Source organism: Pteronotus mesoamericanus, unplaced genomic scaffold (assembly GCF_021234165.1).
Source record: "Pteronotus mesoamericanus isolate MK-2021 breed Mesoamerican mustached bat unplaced genomic scaffold, CSHL_Meso_final scaffold_31, whole genome shotgun sequence".
NCBI lineage: Eukaryota > Metazoa > Chordata > Mammalia > Chiroptera > Mormoopidae > Pteronotus > Pteronotus mesoamericanus.
Window position 1 is genome coordinate 18440406 of NW_026555312.1, and position 14577 is coordinate 18454982.

At 39.7% G+C, this 14577-nt stretch overlaps 1 pseudogene; it reads right to left on the reverse strand.

Annotated features, from left to right (window-relative positions):
* Window positions 1-1993: 1993 nt before the first annotated feature.
* LOC129085784 (UBX domain-containing protein 6-like) lies at window positions 1994-9247 on the reverse strand (annotated as a pseudogene).
* Between the last annotated feature and the right edge of the window lie 5330 nt (window positions 9248-14577).

Sequence of the window (14577 nt, forward strand, 5' to 3'; positions counted from 1 at the left end):
ACATGGAAGCCAAATAACATGTTATTAAACAATGATTGGGTCAACAACGAGGTCAAGAAATAAATTAAAAGGTACCTTGAAAGAAATGAAAAATGAGGACACAACAATACAAAATCTGTGGGACATTGGGAAAGCAATCAATCCTAAGAGGGAAATTCATAGCATTACAGGCCTATCTGATAAAACAAGAAAAAGTTCAAATAATCTAACTTCATTCTTAGAGGAACTTGAAAAAGAACATCAAACAAATCCCAAAGTGAGTAGAAGGAAGGAAATAATAAAGATAAGAGCAGAAATAAATGAAATAGAGTCTAAAAAATGATACAAAAGATCAATGAATCCAAGAGCTGGTTCTTTGAAAAGATAAACACAATTGAGAAACTTTTAACCAAACTCATCAGTATGGTGATTAACAGAGGGAAATGGGGATGCAGAGGAGGTGGAACAGGATAAAGAGGGGTGACGAAAGGAAACTTGACTTGGGTGGTGAACACTCAATACAATATACAGATGATGTATTATAGAATTGCACACCTGAAACCTGTATAATTTTATTAACCAATGTCACCCCAATAAAGTCAATAAAATAGAAATAATAAAAATAATGAGTCTTCCCTTCTCTCAGACTTGACTTTCAATTATTTTTAAATTAAATTTATTGGGATGACATCAGTTAATAAGATTATATAGGTTTCAAGTATACATTTCTATGATACATGATCTATATATTTGACCCAAAGTCAAATAATCATCCATCATCATATATTTGGACTCTTTTCCTTTTACTACACCCCACCCCCCTTCCTTCTGCTAACCATCACACTGTTGTCCGTGTCTATGAGTTTTTGTTTGTTTTTCTTATTTGTTCATTTGTTGCTTTCAGTTTTATATTCCACATATTAGTGAAATCGTATGGTTTTCAACTTATGTAATCTCAGATTTTATTTTTAAAGCCCTGTACATTTTCTAGAAATCATGTGGGTTTTGATTTATACCTTTGATCCATTTGGAACTCTTTTAATGTAAGAAGTTTAGAAGATATCCATTTTTTTTTCCAGATGGCTACTCAAGTTGTCTAAAAACATTTATTAAACAATCCATTATTTTCCCATAACTTCCAGTTTTATTATGTATTAAATGTGTATGTATACTTGGATTTATTTCTGGTATTTCATTATTATTCCATCTGCCCATGTGTCAGTACCACACTTTTTATTATCTTTAGCTATAAGATATGCTTCAGTATCTGCTAAAATAGTTCTCCCTTCTATATATTTTTTAAAGGTTTTATTTATTTATTTTTATAGTGTGGGAGGGAGGGAGAAAGAGAGGAAGAGAAACAGCAATGTGTAGTTGCCTCTCACGAGCCCTCTACTGGGGACCTGACCTGCTATCCAGGCATGTGCCCTAGACTGGGAATTGAATTGGCAGCCCTTTGGTTTTCAGGCCACACTCAATTCACTGAGCCATACCAGCCAGGGCAATCCCTTTTATATTTTTTTATTTTCAGGGTTTTTTTTGACTAGTCAAAGAGCCTTTTTTTTGGGGTTCAGAATTAAGAGTTACAAAATTCTGTCTTGACAGGCCCAGCATCTCCATCCTATGCCACTGTGCCAGCAATCCCACAGGGCAGCCTCAGGGCCAGCCGTGGTGCCTGGGCCACAGCACGTGGAGCCTGGGCCTTTGCTGCATGCCCACTCTACTGCCCACGGAGATGTGCACATCTGTCATGGCTGGGGTTCCATTAATCAGGTTAATAGCCCCTGGACAAAGCTTAAACCCAGAGCTACCACAGAGGTTGTCCCCTGAAAGCCTTCTGGGTAGCAGTTGCAGGCCAACCAGTGGCTCTCCCCTACCCGTGTGCTGGGCAAACAGTCCCAGAGGAGGTCTGGAGGCCTTGGAGTGGAGGGAAAACAGGGACATGAGCAGTGGTGGAGGAGGCAGGAGGGCATGGGAGAGACTGATGGGGGCTGAAACCAACCCTGCTTCCGTTTCACAAGAGCTTCTCGATGGCCCACAGGAGAATGGGTTTCAGGATAGATGGGTTTAGCTTACCACATGGCTTTGATGTCCTCTGGCACTGCTGTGTCACATGAGAAGGTCAGGAAGGCTGAGGGCACCAGCCCACACTCATTGAAGACCTATTTCTCATCCTCTGACCACTTCTACCCACCCAGGGCCAGCAGCTCAAAGGGCAACCAGTTGCTCTGCTCTGCTTTGGCCTCTAGGACAAAGCTATAGAGAGCTGCCACCCACTCCCAGATGTAGAAGGCCCCCAGCAGCCATCAGGGAGACTAACATGCAGCAGTGTGTAAGTGTACTTGCGCATCTCCCTCTATTCCTCCTTCTCCCACATGGCGGTGGTCTGCAGCATGCTCAGCCACCACACAGCCTCAGACCTGAGCCTCCATTCCCGTTTGACATCCTCTGGCATGAGGTTGAAGAAGTCAGAGGGCAGGTCGAACTGAGAGGCTGGGGCGAGGGCCTGCAGACACCATGCTGGTGGGCCAGGCCAGTATGGCTGCGCCTTGCTCCTCCAGGCTGCGGGGCTGGGCCAGGGTGGCCTCCCTCAGCACACAGAACTCTCCAGGGTCCTCCTGACCTGGAACTGGCAACAATGCCGTCTGGAAGCCAATGGCCTCAGAAAGGCATGGGTCCCTTCCAGGCAGTTAATGTGTTCCTGGAACACCTTGTTCTCCATCTTGATCTCCCAGTACTTCTCCTGCTCTGGGTGCAGGTGGATATATTGTCCAGATATTTTGCAATGGTGTCCATGCCCAGCTACACCCTGTCCCTATCTCTGTTTACATGTGGCTCTTCATGGTGGAGGCAGATACCGGGTCAATGGAGAAGTGTGAGAGAATCGCTTCTTTGATTCAGGTGTCCCACTGCCAGGTGAGTCAAACCTTCTTTTTCAGACTTAGGCACCCTGGTTCCCAGTGAAGTCCTGTGATGTGTGGCCCAGCCATCAACTGCTTCCGTTCAAGCCAGGCCAGGGCCACTGTGACTGCCCTCTGCCCTTAACTGGTGGGTTCCTGGCAGGGCTGCCAGAGCACCGACTGGCTGCGCTTTGCTTTGGAGGTCCTTTTCCCTCACTGACTCTGTGAGCTTCTACCTGGCCCTGTGCTCTTAAACTTGATGTCAGTCTTGATCTCTTGGAAGAATATCTGCATGGTGGCAGCAGGCCCGACAGGGTAAGGGTAGGGTGGGGATGGTGGCCCAGGGCCCGGTAGGGCAAGGGTCACTGGGAGCCAACAACTGGCTCAATTTTTTTTTCTGGCTAATCTTCAACATATATTATTCCAGAGAAACCCTAAAATGAGCTTTCTAATTTAAAAAATATTACAGATGTATTTTCATTGTAATGATGTTAAACTTATAAATATATTTATAGAAATGAAAATTTTAATCTCTCATTTCATTAAGGATTTTGATTTTGATAAGTAATTGAATGTCTTTTTAGCATGTATGAAAATGACTATGTGATTCTTCATTTGGTTCTATACAATTGGGAATTATATTAGTATATTTCTTAATAAATTTCCTTTGAATTCCTGGAATTAAAGCCACTTGGTTATGATCTCTAGTTCTTTTATAATGTTACTTAACTTTGCATCTTAATCTTTTATTAGAATTGTGTCATCAATGCTGTAAGACTGATTTATAGGCTTTTTTTTAGAGTTATGTTTAATTTAAGTATTTTTTTCCCTAATTAATATCATGTTTGCTTTATACAGAATAATTAGAAGCTCTCTTTATTTGGATTTATTGTTTTCTTAAATGTTTGGTGGAATGCAAACTACTGTAAAACTGTTGTTGACATTTTGTGGAAGCAGCTTTTTGTCAATGTTTTCTAGTTACTATTTTTTCCTATGGCAATTGGTCTATTAGATATTTTTTTCTCATTTTAGTTCCTTTTAATAATTTTTTTATTTTAACATATTTTTATTTCTCTATTACTGTTTTTAAAAATAATTTGTAGTGCTAATCAATGCATCCTGTGATTTTTTAACATTTCCAAAACATTGCTTATTTTGTGAATTTATACTTTTTATAATTTTTGCTTGATTATGTATGCTGATCATTTTACGTTTTCCCAGTTACCTAGGTCTTAGATATATTTACCAATTCTTCATGTTTTTGTATATTAATTCTCTTTTTGTTCCTTTTATTATTATCAGTTTCTTCTGTTTCTTTTGGATTATTTTATTTTCTGTTAATTTTATATTAGTTGCTTGATTCATTTATTTTTAACTTTTCTTGTTCTTATGCAGATGCCCCTTGACTTATGATGTGGTTACCTACTGATAATGATGGGATTATCTTCTGATAAACCCAACATTAGTTGAAAATATCATAATGTGAAAATGGATTTAATACACCTAACCTGAACATCACAGCTAAGTCTAGCCTATCTTAAATATGTTCAGAACACTTACATTAGCCTACACTTGGGCAAAATTATCTAAAATGCTGCATACACTGAGCAGGATATTAGTAACTTATCTTCATGATTATGGGGCTGACTTGGAGCTGGCCAAGGCTGCCCAACATCACAAGAGGGTATCGTATTTAAAGCATATCATTGACCTGGAAAAAGGTCAGAATTCAAAATTCAAAGTATGGTTTCTACATAAGGCTTTCACACTATCATGAAGCTGAAATGTCATAAGTTAAACCATTGTAAGTCTGGGACTTCTGCATAACTAGTTAAGTTTGGATTTGTGCTGAGCACTGCTTTAGTTCTTATAGCTTTTAGTACACTGTGGCTTTTAATACATAGTGTTCTATTAACATTTTCTATTGTTATTATCTAGAAATTCTGTCATTTTAGTTTTTATTTCTACTTTGAAGTTATTTAAAAGAGAAATTTTTTAAAAAATTTTATGCTTTGTAGGAGGAGGTTCTATATTTGTTAGCAGTTCATAGTTTAATTATAATGTGGTCAAAGAATGTTATCTATACTATTTCTACTTTTTTGGGATTTACTGATGTTTTCTTTGTGGCCCAGCATATGGCTAATTTTGGTAAGTGAGTACACTAAAAGGTGTATTCTCTGTTTTTAAGGAATAGAGTGGTATATTAGGTGTGTCTGGAAAAAGTCCAACCATTGTTAATATAATGAGACCAGTTTGCGCAACATCCATGTAATCTGGCAGCCAAGGAGAGTGGACTGGAATGTGTATGCACAAACAATGATGACCTCACTGTAATAGTCAGTGGAGGGGCAGGAGATGCAGGTGAGTGAGTATGTGTACTCTGTGGCCGTCACATTGAAAGTGACTACTGAATGCAAGGAGCAGCAAATCTGCATCAAATTTTATGTTAAGTTTGAACGTTCTTTCATGGAAACTATTCAGATGATGTAGAAGGCTGCATTTATGGACAACTGGTGATTGGCAGATTCATCATGACAACACACCCACTCATGCATCACCTCTCATGCAGAATTTTTTGGCAAAACATGAAATCACCAAAGTGACTCAGCCCCTCTACACCCCAGATTTGACACTGTGACTTCTGGCTTTTCCAAAACTAAAATCACCTTTGAAAGGGGACAGATTTCAGACAGTTGATGAGATTCAGGAAAATGCAACAGGGCAGCTGATGGCAATTGGGAGAACTAAGTGCCTGCTTTGAAGGTGACTGAGGCGTCAATGTCCTATGTGCAATATTTCTTGTATCTTCTTCAATAAATATCTATTTTTCATAGTATGTGGCCGGATACTTTCTGGACAGAGTAAGTTCTACTGTATTTATTATGTATAAGGTCTGCTATATTTATTATGTTACTAAAGGTCTTCTTTTTTAAAATGTTTTATTTCTTCTTTTTAAGATTTTTTGGTTTTTTGTTTTTTTTAAATTTCTAAATCCTGTTTATTCTATTACTTACAGTTGTCTCAATTTTTCCCCTTGTGCCCCCCTCCACCCACCCCACCCATATCTGCTGCTCCCACAGTCAATTCCTACTCTGTCGTCTATGTCCATGGGTCCTTCATACATGTTCTTTGTTTAGTCCCTTCCCCTTCTTTCCACTATTGTCTTCTTTCCCCATCCCCTCTGGTCACTTTCAGTCTGCTTCGTGTTTCCATGTCTGTGGTTTATTTTTTTCATTAGTTTATTATGTTGACTAGATTTCTCTTATAGGTGAGATCATACAGTATTTGTCTTTCACTGACTGGCTTATTTCACTTAGCATAATATTCTCCAGTTCCATCCATGTTGTTGCAAAAGGTAGGAGTTTTCTTTCTTTCTTTCTCTCTCTCTCTCTCTCTCTCTCTCTCTCTTTCTTTCTTCTTTCTTTCCAAGCCCATTGATTCTATTTATTTTTTAAATGTCAAAATCCACTATAAAATATTGAAAAATTTAAATCCATTATAAAGTCTCAGCAATTAAAACAACATGACACCAGCACAGAAATAATCAAGTAGATCAACAAAATATAATGAGTATTCTAGAAACAAATGTATATATCTGTCTAACGATGTAATATGTGATTAAATTGATATTTCATATCAATGGGTAAAATAAGGCTTATTCAACAAATAACATGCATGGACCACTATTACTTGAAATTAAACAAATATAGAGCCTTATTTCACACATTATACAAGAAATATTCAGGTGAGTTAAAAATCAATATGTAAAATCTAAGGAGTTTTAGGAGAAAATACAAACTAGTATTTTTCTTACCCTGAAGTAACATATTCAAACTGAGAAGCTATAAAGTAAAATATTGACAATATGACCATATTAAACATTTAAGACTATGTAGTAATATACATATAAAAAAGTTAAAGGACAAGTAATAGAATAGGAAAGTATTTGTCACACATTAAAAGGGTTAATAGTTTTGTTTTCTTTTTAAGGAAAAAATTCTACAAACCTTTCATCAAAAAATGGATAAAGAATACCAATAAGTCATTTAAAGCTTTTTAAAAACAAGAGAAATGGGCAAGAAAAATACAAAAACAGGTTTAGTTTCAAAAATAATAAAGGAACAATTAAAATAACACATCATTGTCACAATCAGATTAGTAAGTATAGTATTAAAAATAGTGGTAATATCAAGTATTGGCGACTGTGAAAGGAAGTGTGCATTCATACACGCTTTTTCTTCATCTTAAAGCAGCCTCTTTAGCATATTTTGCAGTGCTGGTTTGGTGGAGATGTATTCTTTCAGCCTTTTGTCTGGGAAGCTCCTTATTTCACCTTCCATTTTAACTGAGAGCCTTGCTGGGTAGAACGGTCTTGGTTGCAGGCCTTTGCTTTTCATGACTTGGAATATTTCTTGCCTTTCCCTTCAAGCTTGTAGTGTTTCTGTCGAGAAGTCAGCTGCTAGCCACACTGGGGCTCCCTTACATGTTACTACCTCTTTCTCCCTTGTTTCCTTTAAAATTCTCTGTTCATCTTGGATATTTGCCATTTTAATGATGATGTGTCTTGGAGTGGGCCTCACTGGGTTACTCTTGTATGGACCCTCTGTGCTTCCTGGACTTCTGTGACTTTTCTCTCCTCCAGTTAGGGAAGTTTCCATCATTACTTTTTCAAACAGGTTCTCTATCCCTTCCTCATCCTCTTCTCCTTCTGGTATACCTATTAGGCAGATATTATTACATTTCAGGCCATCCTGCTTTTCCCTAAATGCCTCTTCCTTCTTTTTGAGTCTCTTTTCATTTTCTTGCCCTTTCTGGGAGCTTTTTTCTACCTACCTAATCTTCCAGCTCTCTGACTCATTCCTCTGCTTCATCTAGCCTGTTTATGATTCTTTCTACTGTGTCCTTAATTCAGAAATTGTATTCTTCATTTCCTCTTCTGTCTTACTGACAGTTTCTATGTCCTTTTTCATGCTGATAGTTTGCAGTAAATTCCTTGTAGTTTCCCTGTACTTTTTTGTAATTCTCTCTGAGCTCACTGAGCTCATTGAGCTTCCTAAGAACCATTGTTTCAAACTCACCATCTGATAGTTTACTTGCCTCTATTTCATTTATTTCTCTTTCTGGGGATTCCTCCTTTCCCTTCGACTGGGGAAGGGGGGTGTCTCTTTGTCTTCTCATTATTTGTGAGACTTTTCTTTTTTGCTTCTGCTTCTTAATTTGATCTGTCTTGATTTCCTGACTTTGTGGTATGAACTTCTATGATAGGAGACTGCTGTTTTTTCTTTCTGGATCTGCCTCTGATAATGTCAGATGCTGACCCTCTCTGACCTTAAGCAGTCTGTCCGAGACTTTCAGGAATCTACTGTCTGTGGCTGTCTTCTTCAGGTGTTAATCTAGTTACTCTGCACTCAGCAAACCAACCTAGACAGCTCAAAATGGGGCACAGTCCCTCTTGGGGGCAGGGTCATTGGGTCCTCTGGCTGCTGCTGCTGAGGGGAGCGGCCTGCCCAAGCCAGATGGCTGCTGCCACATGGGGGAGGAGTCAGCACTGGGATCCTGCCTGCTCTTCTCTCTGCTCTCTCCCCAAAGCCTCCATCTCCAGTCTTTCCTCAAGTGTCCCCAAACCACTCTGTGCGCCCTCAGCCAGGGATCTACTATCTACTACTCTGCACTCAGCAGGTGGCTTAGACAGCACAGGTCGGGGTGGGGTTATTGGGTCCTCTGACCTTGTTGTCTCTCAGGGGAGTGGTTGGCTTGAGCAAGATGCCTGCTGCCATATAGGGAATGAGTCAGCACCAGGCCTGCCAGCTACTCTCCCAGTTCTTCCCTCAAAGCCTCCCTCCGCAGTCTCTCCCCAGGCATCTCCAGCCCACTCTGCCCCTGCATCCACCAAAGATCAGGGTACATGGCTGTAAATAAAAATGTATGTGTTCGCCCTTTAAATAGCTCTTTGCATCTCCAGCCACCTGTCTCTGGCAGAGAGCAACCCTGCTGTTTTTCTCAGCTGGCTGTTATCTGTGTACTTTTTGGGCTCTGGTGGTGTAGACTGGAGATCCCCGCTTATGTTTTAGATCCCACTCTTCTCAGAGGGATCCAACTAGCCATATCAATATCCTTCTGGTGCAGCCACCTGTGGGCGCCCCGCCAGCCTTCTCAGGTCTCTACCACACTCCTTACCAGTTAGGTTGTGCCAAAGCTGATTACTATGTCTGTCCAAGGATATAAGGCTCCTCTCTCACTATTGTCCAATTGTTTGTTCCAGGTGGTTTCTCCACAATTTAGTTGTAATTGTAGGTTGTTCCTGGTAGGAGGTCAGTGTGACTTCCACTCACTTCTCTGCCGTCTTGATTCTTTTGGTCTTCTATCATCTTACTTTTTTTTTTTGGTCAACTAGATTTGCCATAGAATGTGCACTAGGTTTCACTAGCCCCTGCTGCATAAAAAAGAAAATCAAAATCTCATTGATTTAAAGACTAACTCTTATTTCCTGCTTTTGTTGCCTGAGAACAGCAGATCAGTTGCTGCTCTCTGGAATCTGTTTCAGCTCAGCCCAGCTCCATAGGTTTTCTCATTTTAGCAGCCAGGGAAAGGAGTAGCCACTCTCTAGGGTTATGCTGTTCTCCTGTAATAGGACATGATCAAGGGTCACAAGTGGGACACTTACCTTGCATGCAAAATTTAAGAGAGCTCCAAAATATTCGGTGATCAAGACAAATAATATCATAATGCAATATCTTTTAAAAATCAAACTTAATGCAAAAATCCACAATAAACAAAATATTAAAATTTTAAAATAAAAACAGAATCTGACCCTATACTTGCATGACCCTGAGTCACCCACCTCACCTTGAACCCAGTCCTTGCAGGAACAAGAGAGTCAGGGCCAAGCCACACAGGTGCATTTTAAGTTTATGCCCAAATATGGTCTGTGTCACATATACTCAGATTTCTTTGGTCAAAGCAGAAATGGTCAAACCCAAATTGAATAAAATAAAGGAGACTCTTCTGCCTACAGGAAAGGATGGCAATGGTGGCTGGGTGGAAGCAACGAATAATTTAAACAAATAACACAGTATAACAGAAGCTGAGTGAGAACAGTCTCCTACAAATAATATACTTCTGCTTCTTTCTCTTTTTTATAACTTGGACCTTTATTTTTTGATGGGCAGCTATTCAAATATCTTATATTTTAATTACAATTTTACTTTTGAAATTTAAAATGTCAATTTGTATTATAGAATGCTTTGAAAATTTAATTTATCTTGTCTAGTGTTAAAGTCATGGCTTAAGAAGAAATACCGACTTTCTGTTTACATATGCCAAGTACATCTTTGTCCATTTTTTGTCAACCTTTCTGAATCACCTTGTTTTAGGAAATTCTCTTGTTGGATTTTAAATTGTGATATAATGTGAAATTACTATTTTAGTCAAAGAATTTAAACTATTTCTATTTGTTGATATAATAGTCATGTAGTATTAGCTATACTATTATTTCTATTTTTGTTGTTTGTTTTAAAATAATATTTAATTGGTATGGTGTGTGTTGCCTTTGCTTTATATGTTCATTAATAATTTAAAAGACTTGGTTCTGCTTTTATTTTTGTATAGTAATCTCTATCACATCCATCTCCTCTAAATAGAGTGTAGTTATTGAACCACTCTAAGTAATTCGAAACTATATGCCTGTGTCTTTATACCTGTTCTTCCTCCTCTTCCCAATCAGGTTACAGCAGGTTATATGTTTTTCTGCCCCTTGCCTCCACTGCTCAACTACCCAGGTCTAATCCTAGTCTGGCTGCTTTACCCAATATGAACATAAGGCAACTTATTTAGCCTTGCTGATTTACAGTTACCTCATCTGGAAAATGGGAAATATATATATTTCATATATATTATCAATTATATATTATATATTTATTGTGGAGTCTGGAGCTATAAATAATAAATGCTAGCTTTTATTATTGTTTCATTTAAATATTAATAGATTTTTAAAACTATATGGGAATGCCAACTTCTAAAGAATATTTCTCCTAAAGAACAATCAAAAAGAACTTGTGAAGGATTCTCTTGATGGGCAACATCTACCTCTATTTTCCCTATTTTGTTTTTAACATAACGTATTCACGTGGCTGAAGTGTAAAAAATCACCTTTCACCCCTGTGTCCCAGGTACTCACTGCTCCTCAGGCAGCCATCATTATTAGCTTTTCTGTGGATTCTTCCTGAATTTTAGCCACTTCAAATATTTTTTTAAACAAAGATATGAAAAATGAAGAAATCAGCATATTTAAACTTTCTCCCCTTTCCCTCCCAACTGCTGTCAGTTACACAATATTATTTCATCTTAACGTTAAGAATACTTATGGATTCTACAGCATATTTCCTGAAGTCTTTTGTTTTGCTGTTGTTTTACACTTAAAACAAAAGTTAAGTAAGTATAAAATTAATGTCAGAGTTTGGTTCAAGGTAAGTTGGAGTAAACATTCTTCATCCATTGTCTCCTGTGAAATGTAGCTACTGAAACTTACCGTGCAAGGAGGAATTTGGAAAGTAAAGAAGAGCAGGTGGATTGGGGAAGAGGATGAGAAGTGCCATCAAACAGGCCATTAGGTTTCCATGTCTTTTCCTCTGTGTTCCCTGGGCTGGGCTCAGGATGGCACAGAACATGGATGTGGACATAAATGTCAACAGAGAGAGCTGTGGGAGAAGTCACCCCTCTTGTTTTGGCTTGAAGAGAAGGGAAAGGGTCTCCCAACACCCAGAGAGAGTGGGGAGAAATCCGCTACATTTTTTCCTTTGTGTTCAGGCCCAGCCCCTGATGTGCTGTAGCTGAGGCAGCTGCAATAACAGTCTATAGGGAACTGTAGGAGACTGAAATGCTTAGAGAATTGGTTATCTGACTGAAAAAGCTGTGGTCCCAAAAGGATGGGACAAACCCTGCCAAGGTCACCTACCCTAATTCCATCCCACTCCTAATCCCCCCAAATGAACTGTTCCTCCTCCAAACTGCCCTGTTGCTTTAGTAGACTTTCGAGACTCAAAATGCAAAGGCTATAGAAGAAGGCCTCCTTGTTGAATGACTTTTGTGACAGAGTCACTTCAGCTATTCACCAAAATCTGTTCTTCCCATCGATCTGAGCACCCAACCAGATTTGGTTCCCAGCCTCCATTGTAGTTAGGTATGGCCATGGAATGTGCCCAGATGTGTTGTGTGCCACTTCCAAGCCCAATGTATAAAAATCTCCCACAATTGTTCCTTCATACTTGTTCACTTTCCTGAGGAAAAGTGGGATGATGATACCCAAGTATCCTTGAAAGCCACATGTTGGCCGATTGTAAAAGTATGAAATTAAAGCCAAGTTTATAATTTTCATTATTTGTCTTTCATTACACTAATTATATGTATTAAGAAATAGAAGCCCAATCTTAGTATGGGTATAAGGGAGAACAAAACAAACATTAGAAACAGTAAGAAAACAGATAACTGAGTTATGTTAGTATGTGACTGAGTACATACTAACATGTTACATATACGAGGAGTATTATATGTACATATATATGTATATTTTGTGTATAATTTTTATTATAGATGTATAAATAATATATAAATATTATGTTATATATTATATTGTAAAATATATAACAATATATTATATATTTTATGTATATATTGCATAATATGAAGGCCTGTCCAGAAAAAGTCGAACCATTGTTAATATAATGAGAATGGTTTGTATGACATCCATGTAACCTGGCAGTCAAGGAAAGAGGACGAGAATGGGCATGCATGAACAATGATACCTTCACTGTACTACTCAGTGGGGGATGGTAGGTGCCATTGAGTGAGCATGTGTACTGTGTGGTCATTACATTCAAAATGAGTAGAGAAGCAAATCTGCATCAAATTTTGCTTTAAGCTTGAACATTCTTCTGTGGAAACTATTTGGATGATTCAGAAGGCTGCAGCTGCCCTGGCTGATGTGCCTCAGTGGATTGAATGCTGGCCTGCGAAACAAAAAGTTGCCAGTTCAATTCCCAGTCAGGGCATATGCTGGCTTGTGTGCCAGGTCCCCAGTAGGGGGTGCACAAGAGACAACCACGCATTGATGTTTCTCTCCCTCTCTTTCTCCCTCCCTTCCCCTCTCTAAAAATAAATAAATAAAATCTTTAAAAAAAAAGAAGAAGACTGTAGCTATGGACAACTGGTGATTGGCAGCTTCATCATGACAATGCACCCACTCATGTGTCACATCTCAAGCAGAATTTTTTGGCAAAACATCAAATCACCCAAGTGAGTCAGCCCCCCCATAGCCCAGACTTGGCATCCTGTGACTTATGGCTTTTCCCAAAACTAAGATCACCTTTGAAAGGGAAGAGATTTCAGACCATCGATGGGATTTAGGAAAATAGGACAGGGCAGCTGTTGGAGATTGGGAGAACTATGTGAGGTCCCAAGGTGCCTACTTTGAAGGGAACTGAGGCATCGTTGTCCTATGTACAATGTTTTTTGTATCTTGTATCTTCTTCAATAAATGTCTCTATTTTTCATATTACATGGCTAGAAACCTTCTAGACAGACCTCGTATATGTTGGGAACCTCCCTGTCTGGTTTCAGGAACTGTAACCCCGCCCACAGGTGGGAGTACCCCAAGGCTGGAAATAAGCAGTTGAGGCCTTGGAGAAACAGGCCCCTGAGGAGACATAACCTGTTCCCCCTGGCAGGGGCATAGCCCCTACCTCCCTGCTTGGTTCTGTGATGGTCACTTGTTGATGACAGGTAAGACCCCTCGATGGAAGGGGCAACCTAAGCCAGACATCGGGTAGTATGGGAAGCAGACAAGAAATTGGGGGACATGGAGAAAGGACAAAAAGGCTCACACCCCTCAGCTCGGCTTGGACATGGCCAGAGTCCTCATTCTATATGAAAGGAGTCTCCTTGTCTCTTGGTGGCTCCCTCTCCGCCACCTGGCTCAGGCTCGAAACAATACCAGAGACAGTCCTAAACTGGATCTGGCAGTTTCCAGGGAAGTCGGGCCTAAAAGTAAATTCTTTAAAGTATGCTTTGTTTTTCCCTCAGAAGCTATAGCCAGCTCATGTTGGGAAGGAAATTTACATTATTCACAGACCCTAATCCTATACCCTTGGGCACTCTTGTGTTTACTACACTTACATGTTTAGTTGTCTCTCTTGTTTACTAGTCTCCTCTTGTACCTGTGTAAATTGGTGTGTTCCTGCCATTTGTTTTCTTCAAAACATCACCTATTCTCTATAAACATTAACATACTGATGTAATGAGATAACCCATGCATTCCTATTACCTGGCCCCACTCATAACCCTTTCAATAAAAGCCTTTGAACAAAGGGTCTCGGGGCCTTCCCCACAAGGGGGATGTGCCATGTCCCCTCTCCTGGCAAATAGAGAAGTGTTTGAAACAACTTGTGTTTATTCCCCCCATCCGTGACACCCCCGGGACAGGCTCTGAGAGATTCAGAGTCCCTGGCCCCATCTCTGCTGGCCCCCGACGGAAACCCTCAGATCCCGGAGCATCGCACTCCCCAAGGCACTCCGTCCCCTCACAGCAGTTGTTGCCCAGACCGGGGACGAGTGTTGCCCCACAGCGATCCCCCATGCACCACGCGGGAGTATACGTGTGTATTCAATAAATACATTACATATTGTGTATTCTCAGTTACACACA